The sequence below is a fragment of the Pan troglodytes genome, chromosome 3 (genome assembly GCF_028858775.2).
Source record: "Pan troglodytes isolate AG18354 chromosome 3, NHGRI_mPanTro3-v2.0_pri, whole genome shotgun sequence".
Lineage (NCBI taxonomy): Eukaryota > Metazoa > Chordata > Mammalia > Primates > Hominidae > Pan > Pan troglodytes.
Window position 1 is genome coordinate 120574628 of NC_072401.2, and position 16445 is coordinate 120591072.

General features: G+C 45.1%; 1 protein-coding gene and 1 long non-coding RNA gene across 2 annotated transcripts in view; one reads left to right on the plus strand and one right to left on the minus strand.

The window, feature by feature from the left end:
- LOC740478 (kelch-like protein 2) overlaps positions 1-16445 on the plus strand; it is a 152491-nt gene that overhangs the window by 111294 nt on the left and 24752 nt on the right. The gene's annotated exons all lie outside the window — the stretch shown is intronic.
- LOC134806989 (uncharacterized) lies at positions 793-8468 on the minus strand. The gene is made up of 3 exons (XR_010156341.1): positions 8338-8468; positions 7416-7480; positions 793-902 (listed from the first exon to the last, which is right to left on the minus strand). It is a non-coding gene; the product is annotated as an uncharacterized LOC134806989 (long non-coding RNA).

A 16445-nucleotide genomic window follows, 5' to 3' on the forward strand; every position in this document is an offset into this window, starting at 1 on the left:
GTCAGTTTACATCAAGGGTAATGAGAATGTCCATTCACCATGTCTCACAGTAATCTTACTTCTGGGGAGACAATTCAATCTAAACAAAAGGTCATCTGTACAAACACAGTAAAAATCTGGGAGTAACTGAAGACAGAGTTGGTAAGTGAAATAAGAAACAGTTATAAGAAATTAAACTATGATATCAATAGGCACCTGGTATAGAAGGTCAGTTGATGTTAGCTGCTACTTTTTTGTTGTTTTGAGACAGGGTCTCACTCTGTCACCCAGGCTGGAGTGCAGAGGCCTGATCATGACTCACTGCAGTCTCAGCCTCCCTGGGCTCAAGTGATCCTCCCACCTCAGCCTCCCAAGTAGCTGGGACTACAGGAACATGCCACCACACTAGGCTAATTCATGTATTTTTCTGTAGGGATGGTGACTCCCCCTTTGTTTCCAAGGCCTATCGCAAACTCTTGGCCTCAAGCCATCCTCCTGCCTCAGCCTCCCAAAGTGTTGCGATTACCAGTGTGAGCCACCACACCTGGCCAGCTGCTACTTTTATCAATATTATTATTATTCCACTCAATTAAAAATTATTACTTTCAAGGCTATGCAACAGTATGTATCCTACAGCGTAATCGTAAAAACATACACAGTCGCCATCCCTCAGTATACAGAATTAGTTCCAGCCCCCCATCTCTGCATATACCAAAATCCATGCTTACTCACGTTTCGCTGTCACCCCTCTGGAATCCACGTATACGAAAATTCCAAATATTAGTTGGGCATAGTGGCAAGCACCTGTAGTCTCAGCCACGTGGGAGGTTGAGGTGGGAGGATCGCTTCAGCCTGGAAGGTTGAGGCTGCAGTCAGCTGCGATAGCACTACTACACTCCAGCCTTGGACAACAGAGGGAGACCCTGTCTCAGAAAAAAAAAAACAAAATAAAACAGGTTAGAAACTGTAATGAGGTCTGTTGGGCAAAATTCCATATAAGCAAAGTATAAATTAATAAAGCAAATCGTGATAAATTAGTACGATTGACTTTCTGGAGTTTCTGACAATAAAAGTAAGGAAAATGCAAAACACAAAGACAGAGAGTAAAAAGAGAAATTAGGAAAGCATTCTACATGTTTAATAGGAAGACACTGGCCATGTTCGTGCAGCGGCAGTATGTCGTGACATGACATACCTTGGAGAGAAGTTAACAGATAAGGAAGTTGATAAAAATCATCAGAGAAGCAAAATACTGGTAGCGACACTCAAGTAAACCACGAAATTTCCATAACTTATGTCAGCAAAGTGGGAATATTGTACAGTGTGTGTTTAAGTTCCTATACAACATTGTTTATCTGCCTTTCGTTTGTTTGTAAGGAATGTATATACTAAAAGTTCTTCTTGCTGTCAAAAGAATATGTGTGAATAAGTCATTTTAACTTATTCTTCTGCTTTTCTTTTATCTTCCTGCCATCATCCCACAGCCTTACTTTAGAAATTTTTTCTTTAGAAAATTGAACAAGTGCTCCTTGTGGTGGCACGTACCTCTAGGATGGGAGGCAGGGGTGGAAGGGTCACTTGAGGCCATTAGTTTGACACCAGCCTGGCCAACAAAGTGAGACCCCATGTCTACAAAACAATTTAAAAATTAGCCAAGTATCGTCATGTATACTTACAGTCCTAGCTACTCAGTAGGCTCAGGTAGGAGGATCCTTAGCCCAGGAGTTCAAGGCTGCAGTGAGCTGTGATAGCACTACTGTACTCAAGCCTGGGTGACAGGGTGAGACCCCATCTCCTAAAATAAAAAACAAAGAAAAAAAATAGTTCAAGTAGCAAGTTGTATGTGGCTTACTCTGAATATTTCTAAACTAGAAATTCTCAATCTTTTCGGGTCTAACATCCCTTTACATTTTTTAACTTTATTGAAGATCTCTAAGACTATTTCTTTCTGTAGATAATTATATTAAAACTAGAAAATAAGACACAATTTTAAAAATATTATTCATCACATATTAAAGCCATTACATGTTGATACAAGATTTTAAAAATATTTAATATTCATTACATATTAATAATAAAACCATTACATGTTGATATAATACTTTTTTTTTTCTTTGAGACAAAGTCTTGTTCTTTTGCCCAGGCTGGAGTGAAGTGGCTCAATCTCAGCTCATTGCAACCTCCGCCCCACAGGTTCAAGCGATTCTCCTACCTCAGCCTCCCAAGTAGCTGGGATTACAGGCGCCCACTACCATGTCCAGCTAATTAGTGTATTTTCTTAGTAGAGAAGGAGTTTCGCCATGTTGGCAAGGCTGGTCTTGAACTCTTGACCTCAGGTGATCCACCCGCCTGGGTCTCCCTAAGTGCTGGGATTACAGGTGTGAGCCACCGCGCCCACCCTGATTAATATATGTTTTAAAACACTGATTAGTCAGGCAAAAACACCGGGCAGGGGTCTCCTCATTCCCAGCGATGCAAACCCCACTGCACGGCTGAGGGATTGCAAGGACTGCAGAGCCAAAAGGCTCTGACTTGAGATATTATTTTACTTGTATTTTTATTTGTATTGTGAGACAGGTCCTGCTCTGTCACCCAGACTGGAGTGCAGCTGTGCACTTACAGCTCGCTGCAGCCTCGACCTCCTGGGCTCAAGCCATCTTCCTGCCTCAGCTCCCCAGTAGCTGGTAGTACAGTTGAGCGTCACCATGCCTGGTTATTTTTTTAATTTTTTTGTAGAGTGAGGGGTCTTGCTATGTTGCCCAAGCTGGCCTCAAACTCCTGACCTCAAGAGATCTGCCCACTTCAGCCTCCTGAGTAGCTGAAACTACAAGTACACATCACCATGCCTAGCTACGTTTATTTAATTTTGAAAAATATTTTTGTAAAGAGCAGATCTTGCTGTGTTGTCCAGGCTGGTCTTGAACACCTGCCCTTAAAAGATACTCGCACCTCTGCTTACCAAACAGCTGGGACTACAGGCATGAGCCACTGCAATGAGCCTGAAGAGATTTCTTTAATCTAGCATCCCATACTTGGTAGGATTGGGAAAGGCAGTAGTGTTTTTTAAAATTACTTAATAATTTCAGTAACAATCAAACTCAACCTTGACCCCTGCCTTCTCTCACACCCCATATCCAGTCTGTCAGGAAATCCTGTTGATTGTCTTCGACATCTACTAAAGATCCCCACCCAGCAACTCCCTGGCCTCCTCCCCTACTTCTCCCCTCTGACCATCTCTCAACACCACCACGACCCTGGTCAGGACCACCATCATCTCCCGCCTGGATGTTGCCAAAGCTTGGCCCCCATGCTTCTATCACATCTTCCCACAGTCTTTCTCAACTCAGCAGCCAGAGAATGCTTTTAAATCGGGAGACAGATCATGTCGCCTCTCTGCTCAGAACCCTCCCGCAGTTCCCATCTGAGTCAGAGTAAAAGCCAAAGCCCCACCAATAACCTCCCAGGGCTTATGTGATCTGTACTGATCCCCACCCAGCAACTCCCTGGCTCCCTCCCCTAATTCTCTCCCTCTCTCCATCTGCTCCATGGGCCTCCTTCCAGAGCCGGAGACACACCTCAGACAGTTTATTCTATTGTTTCTGCCTACAATCCTCTTCCCTCAGCACCTTGGCCACCTCCTTCCCCTCCTTCAAGTCTTTACTCAATTTTCACTTAGGAGGCCACCCCTGACCATTCTATTTAACATTGCCATCTGTCCCCATGCCCACCATGCTCATTTCTTCTTTCTTTACTTTCTTCTTTCTTTTTTTCAAGATCTCACTGTCACCAAGGCTGGAGTGCAGTGGCGAAATCACAGCTCACTGCAACCTCAAATTTCCAGGCTCAAGCGATCCTCCCACCTCAGCCTCCCGAGTACCTGGGACTCCAGGTTCATGCCACCATGCCTGGCTACATTTTTTAGTATTTTATTTTATTTTATTTTATTTTATTTTGAGACAGAGTTTCATTCTTCTTGCCCAGGCTGTAGTGTAACGGTGCGATCCCGGCTCACTGCAACCTCCACCTCCCAGATTCAAGTGATTCTCCTGCCTCAGCCTTCCAAGTAGCTGGGATTACAGGTGCATGCCACCACGCCCAGCTAATTTTTGTATTTTTAGTAGAGCCGGGGTTTCACAATGTTGGCCAGGCTGGTCTCGAACTCCTGACCTCAGGTAATCTGCCCGCTTCGGCCTCCCAAAGTGCTGGAATTACAGGCGTGAGCCACCACGCCTGGCCAATTTTTTCATTTTTTGTAGAGACAAGGTCTTACTATGTTGCCCAGACTGGTCTTGAACTCCTGGCCTCAAGTGATCCTCCTGCCTAAATTCCTAAAGTGCTGGGATTACCGGCATGAGCCATCATGCCTGGCTTCATGTTCATTTCTTCTTGCTGCTGCAACATAGTTTGCAGTTTCCTACATTTAGTGGCTTAAAACACCACAAATCTACCATCTTACAGTTCTAGGGGCCAGAAACCCAAACTAGGTCTATTAAGGCTAAAGTCAAGGTGTTAGCAGGGCTGCATTCCTTCTGGAGACTCTAATATGTTCCCTTGGCTTTTCCAGCTTCTAGAAGCCACCCCCATTCCTTGGATCATGGCCCCTGACTCCATCTTCAAAGCCAGAGGTGAAGCATCTTCAAATCTCCCTCTCTTACCTCTGCTTTCATCACCACATCTCCTGCTCCAATTCTGAATCTCCCACTCTCTTTCTTTTATAAAGACCCTTGTGATTGCTGGGCATGGTGGCTCCCACCCAGAATCCCAACACTTTGGGAGGTCAAGGCAGGAGGAACACTTGAGGCCCGAAGTTTGAAACTAGCATGAAAAACACAGTGAGACCCCCACCTCTAGAAAAAAATAAAAATAAACATTAGCCCGACATGGCGGTATGCGCCTGTAGTCCCAGCTACTTGAGAGGCTGAGGTGAGACAATCGATTTAGCCCAGGAGTTTGAGATCAGCCTGGACAACATAACTAAATCTCATCTCTACAAGGACGAGGTGGGAGGATCACTTGAGCCCAGGAATTTGTGGCCAGCCTGGGCAACAAAAAAGACCCCATCTGGCCAACATGGCCAACCTGGCCACCATGGCGAAACTCTGACTCTACAAAAATGAGCTGGGCATGGGTGACATGCATGTGTAGTCCTAGCTACTTGGGAGGTTGAGATGGGAGGATTGCTTGATCTCAGGAGGCCAAAGTTATAGTGAGCTATGATCACATCACTGCACTCCAGCCTGGATGACACAGGAGATTCTGTCTCAAAAAAAAGAAAAGAAATATATATTTAATTTCTGTCCCTGGTTCGTGGCACAGAGCTTCTAAAGCTCTTACAAAGACCTCAGTGATAGATGTGACAGGAACATCTTTTGTTTTAATATTTGGTCTTGGTCCCAGGTTTCTAACACAAGAGCCTCTAAGAACTTTGGGATCTCCAGCATGGTAAGAATGCATCCGGGGATGTTGTTGAGATGACTGGGTGACTGCAGGCTCCTAAATTTCTTCAAGAGGAGGGCTGATTACCATGCAACCACATGGTAAGAGGCTTGGAACTTTCAGCCTCATGCACTGAACTCCAGGAGGAAGAGGGGCTGGAGACTGACTTAATCACCAACAGCCAAATATTTTATCAATCATGCTTGCATAATAAAGCCTCCATAAACACCCTGAACGGGGTTTGCAGAGCTTTCAGGGTTGCTGGACACAGGAGATGCTGGGAGGGTGGCATGTTCAACAGAGGGCATGGGAGCTCTGTGCCCCTCCGAACTTAACTTGCCCTGGGTATCTTTCTTTTTTTTGAGACAGGATCAGGCTCTTTTGTCCAAGCTAGAGTGCAGTGGCACAATCTCAGCTTACTGTAACCTAAGCCTCCCCAGTCCCCAGCTCAAGGTATCCTCTCATCTCAGCTTCCCTAGTAGTTGGAACTCTAGGTGCACACCACCACACCGGTTATTATTTTTTAATTTTTTATAGAGACAGGTTTTCACCATGTTGCCCAAGCTGGTCTCAAACTCCTGAGTTTAAGCGATCCTCCCACCTTGGCCTCCCAAAGTGCTGAGATTACAGGCATGAGCCACTGCATCCAGCATGCATGTCTCTTTCATTGACTGTTTCTGAGATGTATCCTTCACAATGAACCAGTAATACGAAATGAACTGGCCAGATGTGGTGGCTCACATCTGTAATCCCAGCACTTTCAGAGGCTGAGGTGGGAGGATCACTTGAGACCAGGAATTTGTGGCCAGCCTGGCCAACACAACAAGACCCCATCTATACAAAAAATAAAAGAAACTAGCCAGATGTGGTGGTGCAGGCATGTAGTCTCAGCTACTAGGGAGGCTGAGGTGGGAGAACCACTGGAGCCCAGACAATCAAGGCTGCAATGACCTATGACTGCACCATTGCACACCAGCCTGGGCAACAAAATAAGACCCTCTCTCTCAGAAAAAAAGAAAATAAACTGTTTTTCTGAGTTCCGTAAACTGTTCTAGCAAATTATTAAACCCAAGAAGATAGTTATGGGAACCCCCGATTGGTAACAGGTTGGTCAAAAGTACGGTGACAACTTAGGACTTGCCATTGGCATCTGAAGTGAGGATGGCCTCATGGGACTGAGCCCATAACTTGTGGGGTCTGTGCTAACTCCAGGTAGTGTCAGAATAAAGTCATGGGATACCCAGTTAATATCCAGAGCACTGAAGAATTTGGTGTAGAAACTCCATACATACATTCAGTCGGAAGTGTGTGAGTAGAGACAAACATGGGCTTTTCTGTCACCTACCTGCTTAACTGCATAGGAGAGGCAATATGTGGTGCTCATGAACAAAGCAAACATTAAAGTCAGACCAAACCCAACATCTGACTCAGTCTTAATATCCAGGTGAGCTTGGGCAAATCATTCATTATTCCTAAGGCTTCATCACTCCATTCATAAAATGGGGATAACTGTGGCACCTACCTGTGATTCTGTGAGAATTAACGAAATATTATGCTTGGGGTTATTGTGATCATTATACCTATTCCAAACTATTTGACAAGGACAGTGATGGATGATGACATCAAAAAATCAGAAACTGCAATGAGGTCTCTCAGGCAAAATTCCATACAAGCAAATTACTGTGTCTACAAAGCATTCCTGCCACACTTAATTCACCATTCCCTGAACAAAATATGCCATCTTCGTTGTTGTTCAGGTCTGTACAGTGCTGGTTTCCCTTCCCGGGCAGTTTGCGCTATCCCATCCCAGCCCATTCCCCATCCCTCCACCTACCCCTTTCCTCCCCACTCTCATACAACTCTTCCTCATCTTTCAGGACTTGGCTTCAATGTCACCTTAACTGGAAGCTTCTCTCACTCTCCAGAAGAGCTTCCCATTGCACTTGATGCATGCACTATTATTTGATCATTTTTAAGTTACAGTCCAAATCTTTTTGTACCTGAATAACATGTTGCCCAGTCAGTCTCTCTTCCTGGATTCAGAAGTCTTTCATGGTAGATCCAGCTGGAAGTGACAAAAAGACATCTTTTGACATAAAGGGATGACACAGACAGACATAAGTTCTTAAATGTCTTAAATGTTATGTGAAAATTAAACAGAATTCAAAGACTTGTGGGGAACACTTAGGAGGGAAAGTTACTGGGAATGTCATAAAGGGTTAATTTGTATTTTATTTTATTTTATTTTATTTTTTGAGACAGTCTCATTCTGTCACCTAGGCTGGAGTCGTGGTGCAATCAGGCTCACTGCAGCCTTGACCACCTGGGCTCAAGTAATCTCACTTAATTTTTATTTTGTTTAAGAAAGTCTTGGTTGAGGGTGGTGGCTTATGCCTGTAATCTCAGCACTTTGGGAGGCTGAGAGAGGTATATTACTTGAGGCCAGGAGTTTGAGATCAGCCTGGGCAATATATTAAGACCCTGCCTCTACCAAAAAACAGAGTGAATGTGTGGAAGACAATTTTTCCACAGACTGGGAGTGAGGGAATAATTTCAGGATGATTCAAGTGCATTACATATATTGTGCACTTTATTTCTATTATTACTACATAGTAATATATAATGAAATGATTCTACAACTCACTATAACGTAGACTCAGTGGGATCTCTGAGCTTGTTTTCCTGCAACTAGACTGTCCATCTGGGGTGATGGGAGACAGTAACAGAATATCAGGCATTAGATTCTCATAAGGAGTACACAACCTAGATCCCTCGCATGCACACTTCACAACAGAGTTTGTGCTCCTATGAGAATCTAATGCTGCTGCTGATCTGACAGGACATGGAGCTCAGGTGGTCATGCAAGCGATGGGAGGGGCTAGAAATACAGATGAAGTTTCCCTTCACTCGCCTGCTGCTCACCTCCAGCTCTGTGGCCCTGTGGTTGGAGACCGCTGCTCAAGTGCATTCGAAAGGATCCATCCCATGCCATTCTTCAGAGTCATCTTTACTGCTGCAGTGGTCAACTTGTAGCACCCCTAAGCTCGCAGGACATATGCTTCAACTGGCATTTCACAATCAACAGTATGTGGTAGCTTGAGTCATTGTGAGGTCACTTCCTGGAAATCACCAGCATTCCATATCCCATTAGCAAGGAGCTCAGCACTGCTCCTTGGATAACCAAACCTATTCCCAAATCCCATCTGTGTACGTCTATCTCCTGGTACCCTTCCTAGCATCAATTCTGTATTTGTAGGAGTCCAATCAGGAGACACAAACCACTCAAAAGTTTAAACTAGAATGAGCAAGATGGCTCACACCTGTAATCCCAGCACTTTGGGATGCCAAGGTGGATGGACTGCTTTGAGCTCAGGAGTTTGAGAACAGTCTGGGAAACATGGCGAGACCTCGTCTCTACAAAAACATAAAAATCAGCTGGGTGTGGTGGCACTTACCTGTAATCCCAGCTACTCGGGAGGCTGAGGCAGGAGAACTGCTTGAGCCTGGCAGGTGGAGGCTGCAGTGAGCAGAGGTTGTGCCACTGTACTCCAGCCTGGGTGACAGTGTGAGACCCGGTATCAAAAAGAAAAAACGTATATATATGTAAATTTAATATAAAAAGTATTAATTTTGGCCAGGCACAATGGCTCATGCCTGTAATCCCAGCACTTTGGGAGGCCAAGGCAGACAGATCACCTGAGGTCAGGAGTTCGAGACCAGCCTGACCAGCATGGAGAAACCCCATCTCTACTAAAAATACAAAATTAGCTGGGCATGGTGGCACATGCCTGTAATCCCAACTACTCAGGAGGCTGAGGCAGGAGAATCGCTTGAACCCGGCAGGTGGAGGTTGTGCTGAGCCGAGATAGTGCCACTGCACTCCAGCCTGGGCAACAAGAGTGAAACTCCATCTCGAAAAAAAAAAAAGGTATTAATTTTTACAGAGGATCAGCACAATGAGGGACACACTAGCACAAAGTAAAGACAACTCTAGAGAATACGAACTAACAGAGGCCAGGCATTGTGGCTCATGCCTGTAATCCCAGCAATTTGGGAAGCCTAGGCAGGAGGATCGCTTGAGGCCAGGAGTTGGAGACCAATCAGTGCTAAATAGTGAGACTCTGTGTCTACCAAAAAAAGAAACATTAGCCAGGTGTGGTGGTGGTGCACACCCGTAGTTCCAGCTACTTGGGAGTCTGGGGTGGGAGAAATCCCTTGAGCCTGGGAAGTCTACACTACAGTGAGCCAAGATTGTGCCACTGCACTCCAGCCTGGGCAACAGAGTGAGACCCTGTCTTAGAAAGAAAAAAGAAAAGAAAGTGTTAATCCCCCTATGGGAATCTCCTCTTCTCCTGCCCTCTCTGGAACCTCACTTGTCAGTTCTTCCTCCCACTTTCCTGTATCTTTAACCTATCCCCCACTTTTAGCTCCTTCCCATCATCATTTAAATTACTCAAACTTCTTCTGTTTTAAAAACCTCTCCCTAAACTCAGTGAGAGGTCTCCTGCACACCCATTGAGCCATCTGCTCTCCCTGGTGCCTTCTCTACAGCAGCCTGAGCCATGTCTCTAATCCATGAATCTCATCATGTTACTCCCCCATTTACATCACTTCTCCTTGCCTCAGGGATTAAGTCCAAACTCCTTAACAGCCCCTGCTCTGCCCTGCCTTGCAAGGCAGCCTCACTGCTTGCCCCTCTCCATTTCATCTGCTATGGAGTCCAACTGAGCCTCATCTGCCCCTTCAACGCACACTCTTTCTCCTCTGGGAGTCTCTGAAGTGGGTAATATCCTCTGCTTATAATATGCTTCCCCTTAAACCTCTACTCTCTTCCTAGCTAGCTTCGACTCCTCTGTCACTTGTCCGCTTTGGCATCACCTCCTCATAGAAGACTTCTTTGACTCCCGAGATTCTCAGGAGCATGGCAGGTGAGGTGCTCCTCCCATGAATGGATGGAGATTAGGGAGTGTGTGTTATTCATGCTTAATTCACCAGTGCTTAGCTGAGTACCTGGCATAAAATAGTTACTGTGGTGGCCAAAGTAATAACCCCCACCGCCACCAATTGCTCATGTCCTATGTTACACAGCACAATTACATAGGAAGGGGGAATTAAGAGTGCAGATAAAATTAATGTTGCTCATCAGCTGACCTTAAAACAAGATTATCCTGGAGTATCTAGGAGAGCCCATGTAATTACAAGCATTCTTTAAAACTGGAAGAGGGAGGCAGAAGGTTAAGAACCAGAGACGGTGGGCACAATGGCTTATGCCTGTAATACCAATACTTTGGGAGGCCAGGGCAGGAAAATCCCTTGAGTGCAGGAGTTCAAGGTCAGCCGTGGCAACATACTGAGGTCCCATCTTTACAACAAAATAAAAACAAAATTCACTGAGTGTCACGATGCTTACCTGTAGTCCCAGCTACTGGGAAGGCTGACATGGTAGGATTGCTTGAGCCTGGGAGTTTGAGGCTATAATGAGCCACGATAGGACCACTGAACTCCATCCTGAGTGACAGGGCAAGGTCCTGTTTCTAAAGAAAAAAAGGACATTGGAATCAGGGTCCTCTCCATCCTGAGGTGCCTACAAGGCATCTCTCTCTGCAAACGAGTAAACATCACCCTCCAACTCCTTACAGAGTGGAGCAGCAGGAAAACTCCTTCACCTCATTTCTGTGCTGCTTGGGAGGCCTGGACAGCCCAATAACCAGCTCCTTGCTGATGAAGCAATCAGGAAATGGCTCGAGTTGAGCTAAGGAGAATTTGGATCCTTCTTTTGGTTCTCAATAGGCAGGGTAGGGGCCAGGCATGGTGGCTCATACCTGTAATCCTTGCACTGTGGGGGGCCAAGGTGAGAGGATTGCTTGAGGCCAGGAGCTCACGACCAGCCTGGGCAACATAGCAAGACCTGGGTGGCATACACCTGTGGTCCCTACTACTTGGTAGGATGAGGTGGGAGGATTGATCACTTGATCCCAGGAGTTTCAGGCTGCAGTGACCCATGATCACACCACTGCACTTCAGCCTGGGTGACAGAGCCAGACCATGTCACAAAAAGTTAGAAAGAAAAAAAAAGAGAGAGGGAGAGAGACTATACACAGGCACCACCACATTTGGCTAATTTTTAAATATTCTGTAGAGACAAGGTCTTGCTAGGTTGCCCAGGCTAGTCTAAAACTCCTGGCATCAGGCTGGGCATGGTGGCTCATGCTTGTAATCCCAGCACTTTGGGAAGCTAAGGCAGGCAAATCACCCGAAGTCTGGAGTTCGAGACCAGCCTGGCCAACATGGTGAAACTCTGACTCTATCAAAAATACAAAAATTAGCTGGGCAGTAGTGGCGTGTACCTGTAGTCTCACCTACTCGGGAGGCTGAGGCAGGAGAATCACTTGAACCTGGGAGGTGGAGGTTGCAGTGGACCCCATCACTGCACTCCACCCTGGGTGACAGAGCGAGACTCTGTCAAAAACAACAACAACAACAATAACAAAAACAAAAACAACAACAACAACAAAAACTCCTGGCCTCAAGACATCTTCCTGTCTTAGCCTCCCAATGCCCTGGGATTATACTGTTTCCTATAATTGAAGACACTTGTTCTTATACTGCTTTAAGGTATAGAGGAAGAAAAAAAAAACAGATAATGGCAAATGTTGGTGAAGGCCGGGCATGGTGGCAGCCTGTAATTCCAGAACTTAGGGAGGCTGAGGTGGGCAGATCACTTGAGGCCAGGAGTATGAGACCAGCCTGGGCAACATGGTAAAATTCCATCACTACAAAAAGAATATAAAAATTAGCCAGGCATGGTGGCGTACGCCTGTAATTTTCAGCTACTCAGGAGGCTGAGATGAGAGAATCACTTGTGCCTGGGAGGTCAAGGCTGCAGTGAACTGTGATGGCATCATTGCACTGCGGCCTGAGAGACAGAGCAAGCCCCTATCTAGAAAAAAAAAAAATGTCAGTGAAGATGTGGAGGAATTGGAACCCACATACATTACTGGTGGGAACATAAAATCGTGTAACCATTTTGTTTGGGTATTTTTCTTGTCATTTTAATTGGATTTTTAAAAAATCAACACAGGGTTTCACTGTCTTGCCCAGGCTGGTCTTGAATTCATGGGCTCAAGCCATCCTCCTAGCTGAGCCTCCTGAGTAGCTGGGATTACAGGTGTGAGCCATTGCACCCAACTGGTGTAGCCACGTTAGAAAACAGTCTGGCAGTTTCTCAAAAGGCTAAATGTACAGTCATCCTATAATGCAACAATTTCACTCCTAGGCATATATCCCAGAAAAATAAAAATATATGTCCACACAAAAACTTGTACAACAATCTTCATAGCAGCATTATTCATAATGACCAATACATGGAATACATGGAAACAACCCAAATATCCACCAACTGATGAACAGATAAACAAAATGCAGTGTGTCTCTACCATGGAATACTGCCATAGAAGGAATGAAATATTGATACACACTATGACATAAAGGAACTTTGAAAACACCATGCTAAGAGGAAAAAAAAGCCACAAAAGATCACACATTGTACAATTCTATTTGTCCAGATTAGGCAAATCTATAGTGACAAAAAAATTAATCAATGGTTGCCTAAGGCTGGGGGAGAAGGTAGGTGGGGAGAGTAGGAGGTAGTGGCTAAGGGGTATGGATTTCTCTATAGGGTAATGAAAGGTTCTAAAAGTGACTGTGGTGATCGATGCACAGCTCTGTGAATATTCTAAAACCTACTGAATTGCAGATTTCAATAAATAAAGTGAATGATATGTGAATATTTTAATAAAGCTATTATTTAAAATAATAATAATAGGGGGCTGGGCACAGGTGGTCATGCCTGCCTGTAATCCCAGCACTTTGGGAGGCTGAGGCAGGAGGATCACTTGAGGTCAGGAGTTTTGAGCCCAGTCGGAGCAACGTGGCAAGATCCCGTCTCTATGATAAAAAATTAGCTGGACATGGTGGCACATGTCTGTAGTCCCAGCTACTTGGGAGACTGAAGTGAGAGAACCGCTTGAGCCCAGGAGTTTGAGGCTACAGTGAACCATGATCATGTCACTGTACTGTAGCCTGAGCAACAGAGCAAGACGCTGTCTCTGAAAAGGAAAGAAAACAAATGCAAGTTTTTATCACTTTGTGAGTGTAGCCAAGTTGGAGGAGAAATAGACAATAAGAAAAGAGCACTGAATAATGACGGTGAGTGGCTGGTTAGGCTCAGTTGCTAGCTAAATGGCTTCTAAAAAATTCAATAAAGTTACAGCTCTGGGGACAGTCATGTAGTCAAAGAATGAATACTAAATTCATTACAAATGCCCATGGTCTTTATTTACATGCCTTCTAGTGAAAAATTCCTAAGTGCCTAAATAGCAAGTCTGCAATGATAGCAGCTGTTTATTAAAGACTACAAAAAAGAAATGGAGGCTGGGCGTGGTTGCTCATATCTGTACTCCTTGAATTTTGGGAGGCTGAGGCAGGCAGATTGCCTGAGGTCAGGAGCTCCAGAGGAGCCTGGCCAACATGGTGAAACCCCATCTCTACTAAAAATACAAAAATTAGCTGGGTATGGTGGCGGGCGCCTGTAATCTCAGCTACTCGGGAGGCTGAGGCAGGAGAATTGCTTGAACCCAGAAGGTGAAGGTTACAGTGAGCCAAAATCGCACCACTGCACTCCAGCCTGGGTGACAAGAGAAAGACTCTTATCTTAAAAAAGAAAAGAAAAAAAAGAAATGGCATCTTCTTCAAGAATTACATCGTGTTTCATGATAAAGAAGCTCTAATTTTGCATTTGTTCAAGTATTGATGAGATGTAGCCAATATGACACCCATCTTGGATAAAATGCAAACAACCCAATTTCATTTTCTCATTAACAAAACCGATTAAGTAGTCTAATATCAATTCTGATCTTATTAAAAACTGATCAGATTTTTAAAAATATGGAATTATGGAGCCAATAAGATGTTACAACCTGTTCCAAGGGGAATTCCAAAATCCACACGTATCTGAGACCATCAAGTATGATGAAATGTATTTGATTACTATATTGAAAAATAAACTGATTACATAGCCAACAATTGGACAGGGGTCTCCTCATCCACAGCCACACAAACCCGATCATGCAGCTATGTGGTTACAAGGCCTACATAGCCTAGAAGGGACTGGTCTGACTTGAGATTTCATTTGTATTTGTATTTTGAGACAGGGTCCCACTCTGTCACCCAGGATGGAGTGCAGTGGTATAATCATAGCTCACTGCAACCTTGACCAACTGGGCTCAAGAGATGCTCCTGCCTCAGCTGCCCCCATACCTGGGAATACAGGCAAGTACCACCATGTCAGGCATTTTTTTCATTTTTGTAGAGAGAGAAGTCTTGCTATGTTGCCCAAGCTGGCCTCAAACTCCTAGAATCAAGAGATCTGCCCATCTCAGCCACATGAGTAACTGGGGCCATAGGTACATACCATCATGCCTGGCTATATTTATTTTATTTTATTAAATTTATTTTTTTTATTTTTGTAGAGAGGAGGTCTTGCTGTGTTGCCCAGGCTGCTCCCAAACTCATGGCCTTAAAACATACTCCCATCTCTGCCTCTCAAACTGTTGGAACTATAGGTGTGAGCCACTGCACCTGGCCTAATTTGAGATTTCTTTTATCTAGCATCCTTTACTTGGTAGGATTGGGAAAGGCAGTAGTGTTTTTTAAAATTACTTAATAATTCAATCAGAATCAAACTCAACCTTGACCACTGCCTTCTCTCACAGCTCACATCCAGTCTGTCAGGAAATCCTACTGACTGACTTCAACATGTATCCAGGCTCTGACCATCTCTCACCACCACCGTGAACCCGGTCAGGATCACTACATCTCCCAGCGGGATGTTGCCACAGCTTGGCCCCCATGCTTCTACCCAAATCTTCCCATAGTCTTTCTCAACTTGGCAGCCAGGTCATGCTTTTAAATCAGGAGACAGATCACGTCGCCTCTCTGCTCAGAAGCCCTCGGTGGTTCCCATTTTAGTCAGAGTAAAAGCCAAAGCCCCAGCAATAGCGTCCCAGGGCTTACACGATCTGTACCGATCCCAGCCCAGCAACTCCCTGGCCTCCTCGCTGACTTCGCTCCCTCCATCTCTTTGCTCCACTGGCCTCCTTCCAGAGCCTCAGACACACCAGAGAGTTTCCTCCTAATGCCTTTATCCTGTTGACTCAGCCTACAATGCTCTTCCCTCAGCACCTTGGCCAGCTCCATCACCTGCTTCAAACTTTTGCTCAATATTCACTTATAAGGCCAACCCTGACCACTCTACTTAACACTGCCATCTGTCCCCATTCCCACTATGCTCATTTCTTTCTTTCTTTTTGAAACAAGGTCTTGCTTTATTGCCCAGGCTGGAGTACACTGGTGCAATCACAGCTCACAGCAACTTCAACCTCCCAGGCTTAAACAATCCTCCCGCCTCAGCCACCCTAGGAACTGAGACTACAGCTGCATGCCACAACACATGGCTTTTTTTTTTTTGAGATGGAGTCTCGGTCGCCCAGGCTGAAGTGTAAGGGTGCGATCTTGGCTCACTGCAATGTCTGCCTTTTGGGTTCAAGTGATTCTCTGCCTCCCGAATAGCTGGGATTACAGGCACCCACCACCACACCTGGCTAATGTTTGTATTTTTAGGAGAGATGGGGTTTCACCATCTTGGCTAGGCTGGTCTTGAACTTCTGACCTCGTGATCCACCCTCCTCGGCCTCCCAAAGTGCTGGGATTACAGGCGTGAGCCACTGCGCCTGGCCTTTAAAAAAATTTTTTTTAGACATGAGGTCTCATTATGTTGCCCAGGCTGGTCTTAAGCTCCTGGGCTTAAGCGATCCTCCCACCTCAGCCTCCTAAAGTTCTGGGATTACAGGCGTGAGCAACTGTAACATGAGGTCCCAGCTTCATGTTCATTTTTTGTTGTTGCTACAACAAAGTACCCTACATTTAGTGGCATCAAACACCACAAATCTACCATCTTACAGTTCTGGGGG